General features: G+C 34.4%; 1 pseudogene; it reads left to right on the forward strand.

Moving 5' to 3' along the window:
• The window catches only part of LOC106077222 (uncharacterized), a 42595-nt pseudogene extending 28629 nt beyond the window's left edge, over positions 1-13966 (forward strand).
• The last annotated feature ends 8706 nt before the right edge of the window (positions 13967-22672 follow it).

Here is a 22672-nt window from a genome sequence, read left to right on the forward strand (position 1 = left end):
TTAACTGTGTTGAGACATCGAAGTAGGCCTAAAAGCAAGAAATCTATTCTTTTCTTCTTCTTTTTTTCAATTACAAATCAATGCTGAAAGGTTATCTAAAATCGGTCGTCTTACATATTGTACATATCCTGTAGATGTCTTGCCGTAATGTGTAATATATCTCTTTATCAATAATAGGCTATTAGTTTGTAACCAGTTTGTTATTAAGTTAACAGCAATGCCTGGTCGTGCGGTTAGCGTGCTGGACTGATTATCTCGACGGTCCCGTGCTCATACTCAGCTCGCTGCCATCCCCCGTCGTCCAGCGGTAGGTTTGGACAAGGAAGTTAATTATCTTTAATTTTGAAAGAACATCCGAAACATGTAAGACAGAAAAAAAAACTTTACAATGGCAATGAAATCTTTGAAACATTATTACTTTTAACAATGAAAATAAAATCACGTCTTGAATATTCCTTGCGAATAGGCGGATCCGACAGGGATCCGCCTCTGAGTTTGTGTGATAACACAAACTCTCTTTGTAATCTGGTTGAACATTAAGTGTTATCTAGTTTTCAAAAAATAAACACAAAATAATAAAATTACCATATCAAATGATTTTCTGTTAGTAGGCCTATCACCTTCACATATCCCTTAGTCTGTTGAATGGTTGGGGCACCACACAAAATTTGTCGACCGTCTCCCGCAATTCTTCTCTGTCTTTTGAATTGAATAGAACCTTTTTCATTGGCAGGCCTGTCCATTCTTTTATGTTGTCCTCCCATCACTTTCTCTGTCTGAATCTTCTTCTTTTTCCTGGTATTGTTCCCTGAAGGAAGGCCTTTGTGAGTCCCGAAAAATTGTAATATGACCATAAAGTTTTAGTTTGCTTTTTTTTTAAACAGTACTTAGCTGATCATTGGGGTTTCAATCGCTGTAGTAACCTTAAATTGTCTCTAATCTCTTTATTTGTCATGTGGTCTTTAATAGTGGTACCTAGAATACTACTGTACCATCTCAATGCCTTGCTAGGATGCTCCTCTCTAGCTTTACAGTCAGCGTCCATGACTCACAAACATATAAGTGCATCACTCTGATTATGGTGTCGAGTGCTATGCTCCGGTCTTTCCATATTGTTTTGAGTTTTGCAAGTGATGCTGTGGACTATGCAATTCGGGCCAATAGTTCAGGTTTGGTTCCCTCATCTGAGACGATAGCTTTACTGACAGCTTTTCACCTCCAATGCTGATACCCATTTTATTAGTAATAATTTTAGTTTTTTTCGGCATTTATTTAGATACCATAGGTTAGTTAGTCTGTTAGTATAGGTCTAGCAAAAATTAATAACATACATTAAATGTTTTTAACCTCAAAGATTTATACTTCGCAATTTAAATATTTTTAGTTTTGATGCCAGGTAAAAGTTTAAAAGTTTTTACTTATTTTTATGATAAAAAAAAAAAAATCAGATTTGTGTATATTCAGAAAACAGGGCAAGCTTGAAGAAGTGTACAATGAACTCTTTGATCTTCTAATGACGATATCGAAATGTACTTATACTTTAGAGGGAGATAAATACTTGTTTAATCTTTTTTGTGGTGCTCAAGTTTACTTTTCTGACTTTGAAATTAAATCGTCAAAAGTAAGTTTTGATGTTTGCTTTAACTAGATATTTATGTAATTGTCTTTACTATAAAAAAAAATACAAGACATTGTATAACTATGTTTCACAGATAAGTGCAGAAGTTTTTGAGAATATTGTGCAGAGATTTATTAAAGTAGTTGAAGAGATAGACATAAAGTTTTTAAATCATAATGGATGTGCATCCCGTATTTTATATGCTCTGCATAGTGTGTATGCCAAGTAAGTATTTTTAATGTCATAAAAATATTTTTTAATAAATGCTTAAAAACAAGAAAGAATACTAAATATTTAAATTTTATGTAAAATACACCAGATACTACTATAAACTTTGTTTTTCCCAATCTACAATCATTTATTTTTATATAAAAAATAGCTTAGAAATGTTGATCGAAACAGAGCTGTTTTATATTTTAATTTGATTGACCATTTTGTGTCTTTTAAATTATGACCCTATACTCAGCCTCATACTTTTAATGATAGTTTGTAATCTATAAGGCCAGGCCATTGATATTAGTGAATGTGTGGGGTTGGTTTCTAAGACTGCCTGGCCATAAAGGCCTAAAATTGCTGGATAAAATAGGAATGGTAAAAGAGTTGATGAATATCACGGAGACATTTATTAATCTTTAATTTCTTTTTCTTGTGCTATGTTCTAGGAATTGTTTTCCAATAAAAGGCATTAAAATGCAAATTTTGATTTCAAATTTAAGCAGCATATCTTTATGAATTAAAAATTTTAAAATGCAAATTGTTGTGGCTATAGAAAAGGCATAGTAAATTATATTTTCTTTTAAAAAAATATCATTTTTAAACAATTGCTAAAATTTTAAAATGTAAATGTTAGTCATTTCATTATTACAAGAAATGTTTTCTTGATTCAAAATGATGTCAAGTGATAAACAGAAGTCAAGGTCATGGGTTTCAATGCTGATTCCTCTCTTGAAAAGAAGTTGTGAAAGCACTGTTGCAGGCTGTTGTGTCATATTTAGTGAAAATAACGCAGTGAAATGGACGGTAAGATAAAACTAAATGCAATGTTTACTTCCTTTGTAATTTCACTTCTACTGGTGGAAGCATTGAAGGTACAAATAAAACAGGATGTGAGGACTAGATACATAATACCTTGCAAAATTGTTTTCACTCTATCAATCCATTTATCAATTTCGTCAATTTATTGCACTCTATTGTGATCATCTTATCTTATGATAGACCTATATATTTATATATACTCTCAGGAGAGGTTCATTGCTTGACAGGCATTTCAGTTCTGTACTAATCTCTCTGTATCCTGGTCATTTGCATCCGAATCTCGGCACCATGTATTTCTGGACCGTCCCCTCTTTCTCTTTCCTTGGGAATTCGTGGTGAGGGCTTGTGATGTTGTATTCTTCAATGGACAGCTGATTTGTTCTTAGCCACAGTTCCTCGTAATGCCAGCCAATCAGATATTGCAGGTCGCTCAAACATCAATATAAATGAAACTTTCGTTTGAAACATCTCTCTCTATATATATATATATTAGTTGACACACTTTGTTGCTTTCAACTCATTTTTCTCTTTCGCTCTCTTCTTCTTAACAGGAACATGTTGATATTGTTAATCAAGTGTTCAAAAGTTTTTTAGCTTTCCAGCTTCCACCATCTGTTAATGGCGATGAAAAGGAGAAGAAAGAACTAAAAGAATATTTGAACATTTTAAAAACAGCAGTAGAAAATTTCTTCAATGGTTTAAAGTAAGATAGACTTTACTCTCACTATATTTGCATTTCACATGATGCCTAAAGTTAAATAAGTTTGTTGTTTATTAATCTTAGAAGGAAAAGTTACCTTTTTTAAAATATTTTTAAAAATCCTATAGAGTATTTATGTTTTTAAAAGTTAACTTACTATTTTGAAATATCTTTTGTTTTTATACAAGCTTCAACAATGTTTTAAACTATTATTACGATCTCTCCAAATCAGGCTTTTTGTAAACACTGCTAGATACACAACACATCAAAAACTTGACAACAAGAGCTCCAAATAATCTGGTACTTTATTAATGGTCAAATAGATAACAGCCAATACTAGACAATTGGCACACACCAACAACTAAAAATGCTACACTGTACATCACCGTACTAAACTCTACTGTCACTATCTCTTCCTGGACTCGTGCATAACACTTGAGGACTCCGCCAGGACCAACTTCATGGCTGACTAACCGTCCGGTCTCCTCGCTGTCCTGTCTTGCACTGCCTTACACACACTGTGTCTCTGGTCCACGCAGGCTTATGATCAGATGACCATAACATGGGTCACATTCACCTGCAACATTCATACCAGTACTGTCCATTGCCATTCGACATAGCACACTAAACTGTCTTTCTGGCCTGTGTCACATAAGTCAGCTGATCACACACAGTTAACCCTATCGCGTCGCCAATAGGGTTACAACACTATAAATACCTTCATTTTTTCTAATTGATACAATCTGAAGAGCAAAACATTCAAAGAATTATATGACATTTAAAATTTAAACTTATACGTTCACCACATGGGAAACAAACAGCTGTAAAATATAATTTTAAAATGTTTGTAGGCCCTAACGGGCGGGTGCGATATATTTATAGAGTTAAATTCAATATTTCTTGCATTGTTCTGGACTAGCCTGTGAGGAGCTTTTGGCTGTTGTGGGCTTTCTCTAGTTCGTTGCTGCACATATACTGGTGTCTGCCAAATAAGCTGGTGTCTGCTGCACTTTGAATCCTGTACAATTAGACATTCATTAAAGCAAAGAGAATTCTTTCTAGTATTTCTTTTATTCTCTAAATTCTTTTCCTTGGAGCCATTTGTGGTACTTGAAAAAAGGCAGAATACTTGAATTTCAAGCACACCTATTTTGTAAATAAATCAATAAATCAACTGTTGCTACAAAAAGTATGATTATTAGATATAAATATTTGAGTGTTATGAAATAAACTCTACTGTCTTTTTTATATTGCAGATTCTTATTTATAGGAAGCATTTATGATAATTATTAATTCTAATTAATATGGTTGCCACTATAATAACAGTGAATATATCTATTACTTGAAGGCATGTTGGCTGAGAGGTAAAGTGGTCTTCTTCAAAACTGAAAGGTCTCAGGTCAGAAACCTGATGAAGACTGGGATTTTTTAAATTTTGGGATCTTACGGGGGTTTCTGAGTCCGTCCAGCTCTAATGGGTACCTGACATTAACTAGAAGAAAGTTAATATAGTTGGTCATTGTGCTGGCCACATCACACTCTTGTTAACTATAAACCACAGAAATTGATGAAATATACATCATCTGCCCCATAGATTGCAACATCTGAAAGCTTAACATTTTTTAATATATGTTACTTACCACTGGAGTTACACACAAATGCATAAAACCTTAGGTTTGCTAAAATACTTGATGTTCCTACCAATGAAATGTACAAAATGTTACAAAACTTCTATTATGAATTATATTTTCTTTTTTCCATAGAAAAGATAAATTAATAAAGTCTTATGGTAAGGAAATGATGGACCTTTCATTGAAATTTATGAATACAGAACATGAAGAACTATACAAACTTGCTGAGAGTATAGCAGAAAAAACTGAACTTAATATTAAGGTTTGAAGTCAGAAATACTCTAATCTACTTTGTGTTAAAAAAAAATGATTCAAATTGTTGCAAGTTTCTTTTTCAAATGAAAGAAATTATAGTCTAAAAATTTAAAGAAATGAAAGATGTTAAAGAATTTAGTTTTGTTCAAAAAGTTGTTTGATTTATTAAAAGTTCATTTAATTACAGGAAGATAAAAATGCTATGATTGATGCCATTAAGAGATTCCATGAAATTCTTAAAAATGAAAGCTTGCCTTGGGCTTTTTGTTACCAACTGTATCGAGCTGCTAATCATTTTATTGACAAGGCAACTAAACCATTTAAGTAAGTAATGGTAGATTGAATAAACACACTTTGTAAATGCATATTTAACGGACAAATTGTCTTTTAAAGACTAACAAGACAGAAACATTAATCCCAATAACTAAGATGTATACTTCATACAGAGATGGTGAATTGTTCAAAAATGAAGACTTTGAAGTTTTTGTGTCTCTCTGTTTGACATGTCTACAATATGACTGTGTTCATCCAGAGACTGGTTCCAGCCAAACTGGTCATTTTTCTATATTTTCGAATATTACAGAACCTTTATTTCAATGGGTAAGTAAATCAAGCTGTTAAACATTATATTTTTTAAATTAATTATTCAACACCATTTGTTTAATAGTTATATAAACGTTAACATATTTTTGTTGTTGTTGTTTTTATAGCTTTAATATTGATTTATATAAAAAAAAAGAATCAGGAAATTAATTTTTTTAATACACGTACTTAATTATATAGTTACATAACATAGGCCTCTGTAAATAATTTTTTTTTCACTGTAAGTGGAGGAGCAGTCAACAGTTTCTCATGTTATGAGACAAAAACTTCTCAATGTCCTCAGGCAGCATAAGTGAATCTGTTTTGCACATGTCCCTACAGGAAATCATGGTCATCACTGTTTCCAACTTTTTTTTTTTTTTTTTGGGGGGGGGGTGGGGGTGGGTGGGTGGAGAGAAATTAAAGCTGAGGCTAACTGAAAATTTCTTTGTGTTTGCATGTAAAAGACATGTCCACCATGGCATTAAAAGTTAGAGTATATCACGTTAATCAAATTGTGGTCAGAGAACTTGACACCCATATTGAAACCCAATCATCTGCTAAATCCTAAGTAGGTCATGAAATGTCACAGCCACGACTTATTGCTGACACATGTTGAGTATGTTTAAATATCAATACTAACATTAGTTATCTTTGCCTATCAGTCCAAATCTAAGGCCCAGGAATGCGTCCCGGAGAAGAATCTGGGCACATCCATTGTCTTCCGAGTCAGAAGGAGCTGTATATTAGTACAATGACATAATAACATTTTTTATGTTTTTTTTTAGACTGTAAAGAATAGTTTTTCCTTAACTGACTTTCCAGTTCAACAAATGCCACTAACTGATTAGTTCAGTTTATTGCCCTTGACAGTAGGGCCTTATTGGTTAAAAATGTTTCATCTTATTCTTTACCTTTTAAATAGTTTTGGCTATGTTACTGATTAAAAACATATAATTTATACCAGTACTGAAGAAAAAAAAGTTATTTTTGGTTTTGATCTATCATTACTAATATGTTGTGTTTTTATACTTATTTATAAGAACTTATTAGACAGAATTCAGAGTTGAGCATGGTCTCTAATTAAATTGTGTATAAATAATAAAGCTATAAGCTAATAAATCTACATTAAATATTTTAGCTACAAGCATTAAACAAGATGGAGCTTGTAGCTCCTCTTGTACCAGAACTTATCAAGTGTTTCAATGTTGATGAACACTATATCATAAATACAATATCTCTGTACATCCTGAGAATTGGACAAGTTTCATCTGGTCAAAAAGTTATTGCACCTTATCTGGAAAATTTCATTGTGGTATATTTAGAGAAAGGAAATGAATACCTTCTGAGTAAGAAATAATTGATTTTCTTATTACCATATTGATATTTAGGTTTTTATTTTATTTGATTTTTAAAAATTATAATTTCCTCAAGCACATATATTAGATTTAACACTAATTACCATATCATTGATTTCATTTTAAGCTGCTATTACACAGATCTATCCCAGCAATCCCAGGTTACTTAAAAAACACTACCAAAATTTCATTGAGATGCTGAAAGACACAGGAGAACCTCGTTTGATTAAATATTTGTCTGAGTTCTTTCAGCAAGTATCACAGAAACAAGCTGAAGTAAGTAGGAGTATTTTTTTACATTCTCTCTCAAACAATTTGGAAACTTTAAAAAAGAAACAATTTTAAAAAGCTTAAAGTATTTTTGAAAAAAATATTTTCAGCATTTTGCCATGCAAGATATAGAGATGTTATTCAAGAAAGCACAAGAGCATGAAAATTCTCAAATTTTAATACTAGAAATTCTTCAGGAGCTAAGTAAAAGATGTCCAGAAAGAGTCATAGAGCATTTGAACATATTGTTTGATAAATCATCGTGGGTTCAAAATTCATATTATTTCTTAAATGATATGATGGTTACTCTGGCTTTTTATAGAAAGGTAAACTTTTTACTTTGTTACAGTAAATAAATAGAAAAAAGATACTTTCTATTACTTTTATCTAAACTGAGAAATTCTTTAAATGAGATCATCTGTTCTGATTATCAATAATCATTCATTTGAACTCAATATATTATATTTCAATTATTCTAAATTATTATTTATTTTTGCAGGAAGTTGCTGCTAAAGTTTTGGCAGATATATTCAGCAATATAAAAACCAATAAAGAAAAAAAATTTTTTACTTCTTGCTTTGAACTCTGTTCGGGTAATTGGACTAAAGTACTCAGATTTATTAAAAGAAAGAAGGAATGAGCTGCAAGAATTCAAAACTACTGATCTAGATATTATAACACACAAAAAATTGCTTCTAAACATAATTGATGGAAAAAGGTAATTCTCAGAATAGTTAATTGTATATAGTTGCTTTAAAAGAAAGGCAAATAACTTTAAGATTGAATTGTTAGTGATCATTTTATTAGAAAAATTTGAAAAGTTTTATCACAATAAAATTCTAATAGTTTGTGCAATTAATTATGTTTTGGTTAAAGCCCAGAAGATATGATTGAACAATTAAAAGTACATGAAGAAGAATTGGCCAGTTTAGTTGGAAGAGCTGATGAGACAGAAGAAATTTTGAATGAAGTGAAAGTTGATGTATCAAAACAAAAGGAGCAACTAGATAATGTCAAGAATGAGGTGAAAGAACAGGGACAGAAATTAACCAATGTTGAAGCCAAAGTGGATGAAACTGTTGTTAAAGTAGAAGAAATTGATAAGAAGGTAGTGTTTTCATTTGTTTTTATTTTTAAATAAGATAAATGAATTTTTTGTTATGTGTTATATGTTTAGAAATCTTCATTGAATTACATTACTAAGCCAGATTTGTTATCTATCAGACATTAAGCCATGCTCCGTATTGGGCAAGAGACATTTCCAAACTTTTAAATCCAAAGAGTGAACATGATTGGAGGTTATTGAGCAGTCGCTTAGGTTACAACAATGAAGATATTAGAGGTTGGGCTCAACAAGCAGATCCTTGTATGGCTTTATTAAATGAATGGTAAGTTTTTATAGATTTGGCATAGAAGCTTTGTATGACAGGACTTTACTAAATTAGGTGTAAGTGATTTAAAGACTTTGTATGGCTTGATTTTAAAAAGTGGTAATATACCAAAGGAAGCTTATCTTTGTAAGGTATTCAGTTATGATAAACATGTTAGTTTAATGTTTATAAAATCATGTTGCTATTTAATCTCTGTGAAGGTACACATCTCATAAGACCAGTGAAGCAACTCTGGCTGCTTTAACACAACTTCAAGAAATGGACAGACTTGATGCTGCTGCCATTTTGGAGAATGCTATGAAAAATGCTGGTGAGATTTTAATGAGGATTTATTTCATTTCTGTTAACTTATTTACAAATTTTATGTAACATATTATTCATAATAGTAAATTTACTAGACCAGCTTTATTTTGAAAATAATCTCATTGTTAAATACATAGGCTACCATTTTCATATATACAAAGAAATACATATTTAATTATATATCTGTGGCATTTTACATCTCAAGAGATGATCTTTTCCTTTTGCAACTTCTTGTATGACTAAAGAGGCAGATCCTTGGTTGGCATGTGACTGTTTAACAAGAAAATTGTAACTTTTCAGAGGCAGTTGTTGAAGATGAAGGGTTTGTGTATCCCTCCCCTCCCCCAATCTTCATCAGCTACCAGTGGTCACACCAAGCAGAAGTTAAACTGTTAAAACAACATTTAGAAATGGCTGGCTATGAGTGCTGGCTGGACATTGGTCAGATGGGAGGAGGAGATAAACTGTTTAAAAAGATTGACACTGGAATCAGAGCAGCTAAAGTTGTCATCTGTTGTGTCACTAGTAACTATGCCAAGTCTCCAAACTGTAACAGAGAGGTCAGTTAGATTCAAGATGTAACATATAGGTCATTAACATTTAAGTAGTATCAGAGATTTATTTAGATTTAAACATAAGAGATTACTTAGATTTAAGCTGTAACAGAGAAATCATTTAAATTTAAGCTGTGACAGTGAATTAAGTTTATAAGATGAGAAATATAAACTGAAGCTGAGATATAAGATAGGACAAATTTAATTGGTATGTAACAGAAGACTATTTCGTTATAACTTTTACACTTCTGTGTGTAAGCCAGAAGAGAGAGAGAGAGTTAGCTAGTCGCAGTGTGGAAGCCAAAAGAAGAGGATTGACCAGGTTTTTGGGTCACTTTGTGTGTGTGTGAGAGAGAGTTTTTTGTAGACTGAACTAACTAGATGACCTTGATGTAAATGCATGTATTTTAAAGATATTGATAAAAGGTCAAGATGTAAATTTAAAAAAAAAATTTAAAGAAAATATTAACAATGATGTAAACATTCCTGAAAAGTATTTAAGCTGGACTGTTTAAAGAACACAGAACTAGCTTTCAGGGTCATTGGTTCCAGGTTAGTGTTCAGTGTTCAGTATTCTCTAATAAATATTTATTAATTGCCAGTATCTCCACTGTGCTTTATTTATTCAATGATTATATTTGAATTGTACAAGTGATTCATATTTCATGTTTGGTCATTGTTTATTAGCTGCTGAGATTCACATTTTTAATTATTACTCTTTTGTTTTTTCCTTAATGGAGAAAACCATCTAATATAGCATTTGTTATTTTCAAACAAATTATCTTCCTTTATTATTACAAATGGATGTGCTTTGGCTGAGCGGTAAAGCACTTGGCAACAGAACTGGAGGTCCCGGGTTCGAATCCTGGTGAAGACTGGGATTTTAAATTTTGAGTCCTCTGAGTCCACCCAGCTCTAATGGGTATCTGACACTAGTTGAGGAAAAGTAAAGTCAGTTAGTGATTGTGCTGGCCACATGACACCTTCGTTAACCATAGACCACAGAAACAGATGATCTTTACATCATCAGCCTTAAAGACCACAAGATCTGAAAGGGGAATTATTATTACAAATGCATTTCTGGCAAAGAATGTGCCAAGATAAATATGTTTTGATTTTCTACATTTTAACCTAGAAATTTATCCATGTTCTTGTTCCATGTGCCACATAAAAACCATAACATTTTTGGACTATAATTTATTATATTCAACATTCATTAAATATTCTACAGGTGAACTTGTCAGTAAGCCTCAACAAACCCATAATACCACTATTACTAGAGCAATGTCCATGGCCACCACCTGGCTCTATGGGACCAATATTTAGTGAATATTTATTTATCCGATTTTTCCAACGAACTGGAGAGGAAATGTCTGACCAGAGATATTGGGCCAAAGACAAATTCCAAGAACTTTTAATGCAACTAAATGTGGTTGGAGTTTCTCCTGATGAAACCAAAGTACAACCAGGTCAGACACTGTGATAGCAAGAATATTGGTAGATCAGTTTGTTTTCAAACAGTCAGAGCACATTTTTGTTCAATTTCAGAATACAGAAACTGGTGGATTCCAGTTGTTCAAGAAATTACAATAGACAAAAGTAAAACAAAAAATGGTGGAACAATATCAGAATTGATGCAGTCTGACTTGGATATGATAGTAAGCAATTTGATATTTATCATTCTGGATATAGAATAGAATGTTTTTTTACAATTTGTAATGTAATACCTTCTCATGTTTTACCCACAATATTACTTGTTTATCAAATGTCTTTTGATTCATATACATGTACTTCTGCATCAAATTTTCTATATTTCCATGATACTCTACTGCTCTACCATTTGTTTCATGCATTTTCCCTATATCAAGCTATCAGTCTAGTCATGTGTATAACAAAGTCAAAATAAAATTTTTATATAGTAATTACATGAAAATTTCTGACAGTCTGATGTTGAAAGGTCCTAAGGTTACCTCATATTCAATATATTGACTTTGTATAAGTTTTATTTTTTATTTTTTAGGCATCAGACTCCCCAGATATTTTCATTTCTTACCAGTGGGGGAAACAGAAGAATATAATCAAATTGTATAAACGACTGACCTCCCTTGGCTTTAGCTGCTGGCTGGACATCAAACAAATGGGCGGTGGAGATTCACTGTATGACAAAATTGATAGAGGCATTAGAGGCTGTAAGGTGGTTTTGTCATGTGTCACACAGAAGTATTCACTCTCTGCCAACTGTCGTCGTGAAGTCAGTCTGACTGATGCTCTTAAGAAACCAATGATTCCATTACTACTGGAGAAGATGACCTGGCCACCTACTGGACCCATGAGTATGGTCATGACACAATTAGTCTACATTAACTTTTCAAAGGTAATTTTTGGCACAATATTGATAAAAGAAAATTTTATAAGGGAACTATAATACATTAAAATGTTTGTAATTTATATTTTTAAATTGTGAATCTAAGAATATATATAGTTCGTCCATCGTGGTTCGATGATGACCACTTTGTCATCCAGGGGACTGAGAGCTTTGCACTAGGGTTTTATGCCTCCTCATGTGGTTGGTGAGACCTATGTGAGCCCAGAATGTTCGGCCGCACACTGGGCAGGTTATTCCAGCTGGAGCTAGTGTCGTTTGTCTTGCTTTTCTTTTCTGGCGTTTTTCTTCTGCCAGCGTTGTTCTTTTTTCCTCAGCAACCTGTGCGCCAGTTTTCACAGCGCGATGCCATGATGCTCTGTCATGTGCCTCTGTCTCCCAAGTGCTTGGGTCTATGCTGAACGCCTTCAGAGAAGCTTTGAGGGTGTCCCTGAAGCGCTTTCTTTGCCCACCTTGTGAGCGCTTTCCTTCGCTTAGTTGGCCATACAAGAGTCATTTAGGGATGCGGTGGTCTTCCATATTCTGTAGACGTGACCTGCCCATCGCAGCTGGGACTGCATCAGGATTGAGTGGATGCTTTGCAGACACGCTCTTCGAAGGACTTCTGTATCTGGTATTTTGTCTTGCCATTTGACATTTAGTATTTTTCTCAGACATGTCATGTGGAAGTGGTTTAGTTTCTTTGCATGTTTACTGTACACTGTCCATGTTTCTGAGGCATAGAGCAATGTAGGGAGGATGACGGCTCTATATAACATTCATATACCAATAGATTTACCACATTGACAATGTTAAAAATGTTAGCATATAAAGTTAATGCTTAATTTGGTAAAAGCTGAAAAAAAAATACTTTAAAGACTGAACAATTTTTTTTACAGGATGAAACAATTCAAATGACTTGGGATGGTCCAGAATTCAATGATATATTAAGTCAAATACACCATCATATTCCAAACAAGGTGACTACAAAGACCAGTTCAAAGCCTTCCACCAATAATATATTTCAATCAAATAAGACAAAACAGAACACTTTGAAACCAGCTTCACCTTTACAAAAACCAGAGAGAAAAAATTCACAAACCACAAAACCATCACTAGCACCATTAAAACCACAGCCTAAAAGTAACCAAATACAAAAACTTCCTTCTACTGTAATATTACCTCCATCAACTGCATCCTCTCTTTTCAAACAAGACACTACTAAAAAATCTGACACTTCTGTAAGAGCACCACTCACAAAACCATTACCTTCTTCAAATTTCCCAAACAGAACACCAATAGTGGAACAAAATAGTGCCCCCAACACAAAAACAACACCCACAACTATTTTGAAGCCAGTTTCATCTCTTCTTAAGCCTGTCACACAACAAGCCAAGCAGATAGCACCATCGAATTCACAAGCTAAATCTAAACCAGCAACAAAGATTCAGCAAACGTATGGACGGCCTTCTAGGCTTCCTCCAATTAAACAAAATGATGCAAAGAAACAGTTATAAATGGAGTTTGAAGCTTTTTAGTGCTGAAACAAATTATGAATAAAAATATCATCAAACATATAAAATACTGACCTGAAACGTCCTTTTCGAGATCTGGATGGTCAAGGTAGATGTTAGACTGGTATTTTGTTACTAATGGGTTTGGGTCAAAGGGCATCAGGTTTTATCTGTTTTGCTATATTTTCTTCATCTTCTCCTCTCAATAACCTTGGTACCTTCATGCTGCTATGATTATATGTTATATGGCATTCAGCTCCTGTAAAAAAAAAGTTTTTTTTTTTTTTTTTTTTTTGAGAACTTTGTGTGAAGATGATCAGACTGAGAAGTAGTTACAGTGAATGGAGTAAATTCACAACTGAAAATAAAAACTTTTTTTTGTCAATTTCACATTATGCTTAGTTTTCAAAATGACTTGATTTATTTAAAACTATAACTTTAATAAAGCTTTTGTTCTTTTAAATTATTCATTTTGAACTCTATGCACATGCTCATTCAAAATATATACATATATATCATTGTTTTACATTTTGATTAAAACCCTAAAACTTGCTTTCATTAATTTATATTGAATTAGGCCTATGTTGTTGTAACTCCAATAATTCAGACCCTTTATAAATAGAAGTAGTAGGCTATTATCTATAATATTAATGGAAACTGCAAGAAAAGTATATATAAATTGTGTGAAGTAAAACAATTTAAAAACTACAAAAAAATAGAATATTATAATAACTCAAATTATAATAACATTTTTATTAAGATATATATTTAATGTCTGTCTTTATCTATATCAAAAGATAAAACAACATTTTTGTACATTACCAAGATTTTTTTTTAAGGACTACTTTTAGACTTTAGTTGAAAGCCTAAATTGCATTTTTACTTTCAGTGCTGTAAACTGCACATGGAAATGGTATTTTTATCTTGTTTTAAAATTAATAATAAGTTTGCACAAACAAAAAATTTTTTTTTTCAATTACCTTTTTTTCATTAAGCCCAATAATATTTTCAACAGATATAATTTAAAATCTGATTAGGAATCAAAACAATGTTGCTTTGTATCAGTCTCGCTATAACAACCCATGAGTACGCAACAAGAAGTGTTTCATCAGCTTTTAGTAAAGGACATGTATTTATTGGCAATCTTGTAATCCTACTGTGATACCAGCAATTATTTGAGTGTGCGTGTGTGTGTGTGTGTATGATGAGAGAAAGAAAAGAAATGGACACATTTTAGTGAATGGCCTCGTAGATCTCAAACAAAATGCTTCACTAGTCAAGATGAGCATTAAGACCTGTCTTTTGAAAAAAAAATTTTTTAAAGATTAGTTTTTTTTAACTCTATTGCTAATGTCTGTTATTTTATCTTATAGCCTTGATCCTACATTATGTTTGTTAACAGCGCTATATCATTTAAATCTTAAATTACTTACATATTGTCCCCCATACACACTTCCACAACGAGGAACGACGTACTCAAAGGGGATAGGAGACGATGGCATATACTGCACACTTCCAGGCACATCTGCTAAAGGGACTATAATTCACGGCAGGCTGAGAGGAGGGGAAACGTTTAATGAAGTACCGCCCCTCCCTTTGTTTTCATTTAGGACTTATAATTGAAATTAAGATATGAGAGGCTTACTTGGATTTAGATCCGCCCTCGGCGCATCGGGCGGCAAGCTGTCGCCATTTAGATCTGTCACTGGTAATGTCGGAAGCCGGTGTCCACTACTCTGAGGTCCTCCATGAAAGTGTAGCGCCAAGTTATACGAGGACGTCCCTGTTTGCGCTTTCCTCTTATTGGACTCCATGTCATATGAAGATGAGAGACGACATAACATAAAAAAAGATGTTTTTTTTTTTAAATAATTTCTCTATTCAAGTCACAACTTCATGGAACCTGGAAAATGGAGGAAGGAACATGGACACGTATATCAAGAACAACTATCACGATTTGTCTAGAAATGTAACAGTTCCAAGCCCGGGTGAGAAAGGAGGAGGGTTTGTCGTGGGGCTAGCGACCCCACCCTGTAAAACATCCATTGCTACATAAACGGCAAACTTTAAACATAAAGATAATTTTACATGTGGCGAGGACGGCCAATACCCAACAGGATGCCCTATGCCCCATACATGGCAAGCCATTCAATGCAAAAAAATCGACACTAATTGGTATAGGGAACTTTAGAACCCTGAACCAAAACGGTAAATTGGCCTAACTTTTAAGCGAGTTAGACAGCTTATGGGCTGACATCCATGAAATCTGTGAGATGCGGTGGACATTAAGTGGACAAATAGCCAATTAGAGCATAATATAGGCCTACTCACACTGGCGGATCCAGGGGGGGGGCGGTAGGGGCGACTCCCCCCCTCCCCGAGGGTGGGGCGGACGAATTTAAGTATAGAATTCACACAATTTGTATACGAAATTATTACTTTTGTTAATAATATATACTAATTAGTTATATTTCAACCTATTTTTAGATTATTTCGCCCCCCCCCCTCTTTGGTATGTTGGCCGATTTGGTGGGGGCGATGGTATCAATCCCCCCCCCCCCATACACTTTCGAGTGGGGGGGCGGTCCAATTTATCTGTAGAAATCACAGCTTGCTAACAGAATCAATTAAATAGCTATATGATTAAAACTTGTTATTAATATTTTAACCGATCTGTATATTATGTCGTTCCCTGTTTGCCGATTGGGGAGGGGGCGAATACCTCTACTGCCCTTCCCACCTTAACCCTTTGAGTGGGGGGGGGGCGGTCCTACTTTTATGGAGAAATCATAGTTTGTGAACAAAATTAGTTGAGTATCTATATAATATAAGCTACGTATTGATATGTGAACCCATTGTATATTATATCGTACCACACTCTAATCTCAAATTTTATCATTAGTAAATTTAAATGAAAAAGGATTGTACCAGGTGGGAGGGGCGATACATGCAATCGCATTTCCCCCATCGGACACACCAATACTTTTTCTTTTAGTATTATAGTTAAGAAATTACAAAATATAAAAAAAGTCTGTCACTAATATAATTTATATATGCTATTAAATAAGTTCTTATATCGAGTCGCCCCACCCCTATTCTTTAATGCCAAATGCAATCTTTAGCAGAAATTATAAGAGGAGCGAGGATTAATCTTTTTACATTACCGCCCCTCCCATTTCCACACATAGTTTATGTAATTTCACATGAATTTATCATAATTATTTTAAGAAAGACTTTGCATTGGAAAAGTTAGAATTAAGAGTCATGATTGAGATGAGTTCTAAACCCAAAGGATTATTGCATAGTCGCCTTTTCACAACCTTTACTCAATCGGATATTTTTCTAGTTAAATATATTTGGGACTAGAACTTCACAACTTACACTTTATTGTTCATCGAATAATTTTTTTTTCGGAGGCGATCCTCAAAGCCAAAATCTAAATATGTGGGGTATCTTATCTTTTTAAGGAACAAATCGGTTTTATTTGGAATGTATTAAGGGCCTATAAATTCATATTAGACTATTTTTCAAGTACAACATTATTCAAAAGGTCCTTTTTAATAGTATAAATATTGAGCTTTAGGTCAGGAGAATGCGTTTCTTCTGTGAAGTATGCAAGAAAACGTTTTCGCCCGAACCTCACTGATGAATAATGAGCTGTACTTGTCAGGAGAATGCGTTTCTGCATTCAAAAATGCAAGAACTCCATTGATGAATAATAAGCTGTAGATGTCAGGAGAATGCGTTTCTGCAATGAAGAATGCAAGAAAATTCTTTTGGGGTCGGGGCTTCGCCCCGAACTCCATTGATGAATAATACGCTCTAGATGTCAGGAGAATGCGTTTCTGCAATGAAGAATGCAAGAAAATTCTTTTGGCGTCGGTGCTTCGCCCCGAACTCCATTGATGAATAATGAGTTGTAGATGTCAGGAGAATGTGTTTCTGCAGTGAACAATGCAAGAAAACGCTTTTGTCCTCGGGACTTCGCCCCGAACCCCACTAGCGAAACTTATAGCGCTGCCCCAGTTGTTATGTTTTTCGATGAATGTTGAGAAATGCTGTTTTTTTTTTTAATTCTTATATGTATATATGTGTGTGTGTTGTACGCACATTTATGCATAGGGTTAGGGTTTACTGGGCGTTAGGGTTAGGGTTTTGAAAAAAATTGCCTCCCCCCCCCCCCCACTCCAAAGTTCTGGATCCGCTAATGCCTACTCAGGATACGATTCATCATGTCCAAAATAGCAACCACGTCGCTAATTGCTTAGTAGCCAGTCATCGACTGCATTATTACAGCTCAATCCCAAACAAACCAAATCAAAATCACTTCCATCCAAGTATATGCCCTGACAGAGAATGCAGAAGATACCATCAAGGATAACTTTGATAATCAGCTTCAAACCACACTTGATGAAACACCCAGCCATGACCTAATTCTACTGATGAGAGACTTAAACGCCAAAATCAATCGCAACCGAACTGACTTTGAATACCCTAACCCTATGGCTTTGCAGATAACATCAGTGATGATGGTGAGCGTTTGGTTTCTCATAGTTTAAACACAAGTACACAAGAAAACATGGCGATCACCAAACGGAGAAACCTTTAATGAGATTACATTTGCATCTCCAAGGAATGGAGATCATCTCTATTGGACGCGGCCTTACCAGAGTGCGGAGCCATGGGCGATAGTCATATGCGGGGCCCTGAGTTTTATTTTTGCTACTAAACATAGTACCTTACGTAGGTACTATACTATTGGCCTTTCACTAATTGCATACTGCGTTGTAAATATTCTGCATGAAAGATTTCTTCTTTTAAAGTTAATAAACGTAACTAATGATTCAGAAACATTTTGAATGAAAAATGAGCAAACAAGATAATAATAATTTCTGCTAAGCTGGAGTCGGAAAGTAACTATTAATTACAGAGGAGAACCTGAATTTTCCTGACTTGTTGCTTTGCACTAATAATAATATTATGTTTCTTCTCTCTCGATGCTCGGTCCAAATGCCGAAGGCTAATTGATGTTCTTTAAAAACATCTGACTTTCGTGGAAGGACTATACCACGGGCTTTCAAAATAAATAATGAAAAAAAAAATACTCCCGATGTTTTGTTTGCTTGCTTTTTTTTAAACACGGATTTTCCCACAGCCACCCGATGTGTATACACAGTAGCCTATTGAAAAAAAAAGAAAAGAATACGTCATCCTCAAACTTTCTGGATGTTGATTGACCGAAATAACCGTAAAGCATATTCACTGGTTCAATGCAGACCAATCGTTAGAATAGGCCTACGACGTTGCAACTTGTATAGACCAATAGCTCGTTACCAGTCACAGGTCGTGACGTCAGAAACATTTGACATGCAAAGGTTAAGAGAATGGGAGATTGTTATTTAGGAACAGGGCCGCCGCTACCTATTGTGCAATGTGTGCATTGCACGCAGGCGGCCGACTTTGGGGGGCGGTCGAATCATAAGGCTACTCCAAGGTTCCTTTTTATAAAAAAAAATTTTGGTTTAATAATTAAAAAAAATAACTAAAATATTTAAATGAATTCTAATTATTCCATTACCCTTTGATAATATTAACGATGTTCGCTTATAAGAAATAATTATGGAAACTAGAACAAATAAAATAGAGAATCATGGGTTTTTCCATAAGCGCCTGCTCATTTCTGGCCGTGAATTTTCACAGGTTGTTTGTAATATTTGTTTTGAGTCGAATAGCCCTCCATGTAAGTAGATCTATTACCGGTAAGTAAAAAGTCAATTTTAAAAACATTTTCACTGGGATGGGGGGCGCTAGTTCCTCTCATATGGAGGGGTGACGACGCAACGTCCTGACAAAAGGGGGTATTATGGAGTGTGTGTGTTTCCTAAGCGGGGTGAGAAGAGGTTAAGCGATTGATTGGTGGTTACGCAGTGACTATGATGAAATTAGAGTAGGCCTACCTAGTGCAAATGTGAGACGATTTTAAGACATGAAAGAGTAAAGACTTTTTGTTGTTGTGAGCTAGATTTCGTTTAAATATCAGTTTATACATTATCTCAAGTTAAATCGCAAATAATAACAGTTATATTGAGTTTTTGTTTACAAAGAAGTTTGTTCAAGTTATTTAAAGTTTATTTGTTAAAAAATATAAAACACCTTCATCGGTTCAGTTGTACTAGCTGTCTGGAGATACAAGCCAACAACCGACCAACAACATGGCTGAGGGGAAGGGGGCGGCAAAAAAAAAAAGGTTCAGACCCCTTACCGACTTGATCGGAAACCTACCGCATCTTCAATTCTATCTCCAGGAAGAACTTTTCACATAGCTTTAAAATGATGTTGGCAACACAATTTCGAAAAAAAAAATCAACAACGTTTTAGGGAACTTTCGTGACGTAACTTTGGATTGTATACACAGTATTCAATTATTAGAAATGAAAAATAAAACCTAAAAATTGTGACCAAGTTTCTTTTTTTAATTATATTATTAAAAAAATTCACGGATCTCACACTGGAAGCCTACATCGCTCTTCTGAGCCCCAGCTTCTAAAGGAGGCTCGAACGAAAATATTGTAATCTAGAGAGTCGCCACCCGGTAATGTAAGAAACACTGTTACTATGCTTTATTTCAAGTCATTGTATAATTGTATTAAACTCAAGAAAAATATTCAGCGCTGACTCTTCATTTGTTGAATAGATTTGTGAGCAAATCTGAATCCGTGCATGCCAGATGATTGTGGATACAATGCACATCTCTCCAAAATACAATCGTGATGATTATGAAAGTGTACGGAACGTTGAAAAAGTTCCACTGTCAATGTCTTTTGTATTTCGAGCTTTTTTTGTTTTTGTTTTTTAGATTATGCTTTGACTTACAATAATAAACAAGTTTATAAATCCACGTCCAGACCATCTAACACTGTGAACGGTCAAAGTTAGCGAGAAATGGTATATAGATCATGATCAATGACACTGTTCATTGTAATATACCTACCGCAGCTCATCAATTATAATCGTCGCAAATACAAGAGCATTAGCTAGTAGTCATTTGTGGCGCAGTGTCCAGCTCAGTCTTAAGGATTTTTTTTTTCTAGAAAAAAAAAGGTGGGGGCGGCATTTCTTAATTTCGCACGCAGGCGGCCACAGCCCTCGCGGTGGCCCTGTTTAGGAGATTGAAGTGTTAGGGGATGTCTTGTGATACTGTTCGTATCCAAAAATAGTGTACGTATATGAAATTAAAAACCGCGGAAATTTTGATTTAGCGGGCGGTCTCGGAATGTATCCCCCTCGGAAGTCAAGAAAACACTATATTTCTTTATTAATTTTCATTTAAAAAATGATTTTAAAAGTTTTATCTATGTTACAACACTACAAATGTACTTTGAATCTTTCATGTAGAACTAACAATAAACTTCCAACTGGTACAAACATGAAAACTTGATCACTTCGCGTTTTTTTCTATTCAAATCCAATTGGATGTTCTTTATTTACGAAATAAACGATGTTAATTGGTAGCTACCGGCAACTTGTTTTTATTGATGCTAAGGTTAAACAATGATAGCCTCGTAAAAACGACCGAAACTAAACGGAAATTGAAACCAAAAATGTCATGTTAAGAGCTTGCATGGTTTTTGATATCATATAGATGCCGAGAAAGGCTTCTAAAATGTTGAGCAACAAGTCCTAGTTAATGAGAACTGATCTGGATTGAGAAAATAAAGGTGACAAGGAAATCTAGGGCCACTACTGATTGGACGTGTGGACCCGCAGAGTCAGTGGCAAATGTAAGCTCCGGCTGAAATGCCAACCATCCTTCTTTCTGTCCCTGCAAAGTTCTTAGTATTGTTCTGTTGAGACGGCTTCAACAGTTTGTAGATGAGAGGCTCAGTGAAGAGCAAATATCATAGAACAATACCAATTAGAATACCAAAAAAAAAAACGCCTAATGATCAGTTTCGTAGACTTTAAGAAACAAACGAATATTCAAATTTGACTAGAGTAATTCATTTAGTAAAATCACTAAATTTAGAAAGCCTTCAGGAAAGAAGACTTAAAAGTAAAGTAGCAATTATACCTAAATCACTGAACCATAATCTTCAAATACAAAAACAAAACCTTATAAAATACTCAGAAAGGCACAAAGATAAAGGCACATTCTTCGTTCCATATGCTAGGACAAATTTGTACAAATGCTCTTTCTTTCTTTCTTCCCTAGCGCTATTAGAGCATGGAATGGGTTGCCTGATCTAGCCAGGAAAACCAGTGACTTGGCAGAATTTAAGTCATTGGTTAATATGCATGACGCATAGGACGTAATCATCTTCTTTTTTGAAGTAACGTCTGTATTATATAAGATAAGTTAAAGCGTTAGATAGTGTTCATTGAGAATCACTATGGAAAATAGAGATTATGGCATCCATCAAAAATTCATCCAGATCCTACGACAGCTATAGTCAATCTAGTTGCTGCATTAAAACAGAAGAAGGAACAGCAATAGTTTTTTTAGCAGCGAGACCTGTGTGAGATAATGGTGCATCTTGTCTCCCTTCCTCTTCCTTCAAGCCATCGACTGCATGACGAGGTGAGCGATGAATTAGATTGCCTTTGGTATTCCATGGCTTGAAAAGAATCGAAAGACGGACATCATGGACTTTGCTGACGACGTTACTCTACTCGGGTCTACAAGTAATTACGTACACGAAATGGCGGACAAGATAGAGAGGCATTCGAAATTGGCCTCTGTATAAACCAGTGAGTGCGAAATGATATATGATATAAAAGTTGGTTAAATTTTAAATAATTAAAAATAAGTAAAAATTGTAGGCCTTCTCAACCAAAGGTCGCTGCATCCGCCAGTGCATACATAGACATTACATAGATCCTGCACACATTTTGCCATCCTTTTTTTTTCTGCCCTCACAATAATTAAAGTTTTATGATGTAGCGTAAACTGAACGCATGTATGCAAATGTAGGTTTACAACAGCAGTTCTCAACCTTTTTAGCTCCGCGACCCCCTAATACAATTTTCTCACTAAGTGGCGACTCCCGACCATAAAAATTTTTTGTTCATAGACTTATGTAAATGTTATGTAACTTGTGT

This window comes from Biomphalaria glabrata, chromosome 1 (assembly GCF_947242115.1).
Source record: "Biomphalaria glabrata chromosome 1, xgBioGlab47.1, whole genome shotgun sequence".
NCBI lineage: Eukaryota > Metazoa > Mollusca > Gastropoda > Planorbidae > Biomphalaria > Biomphalaria glabrata.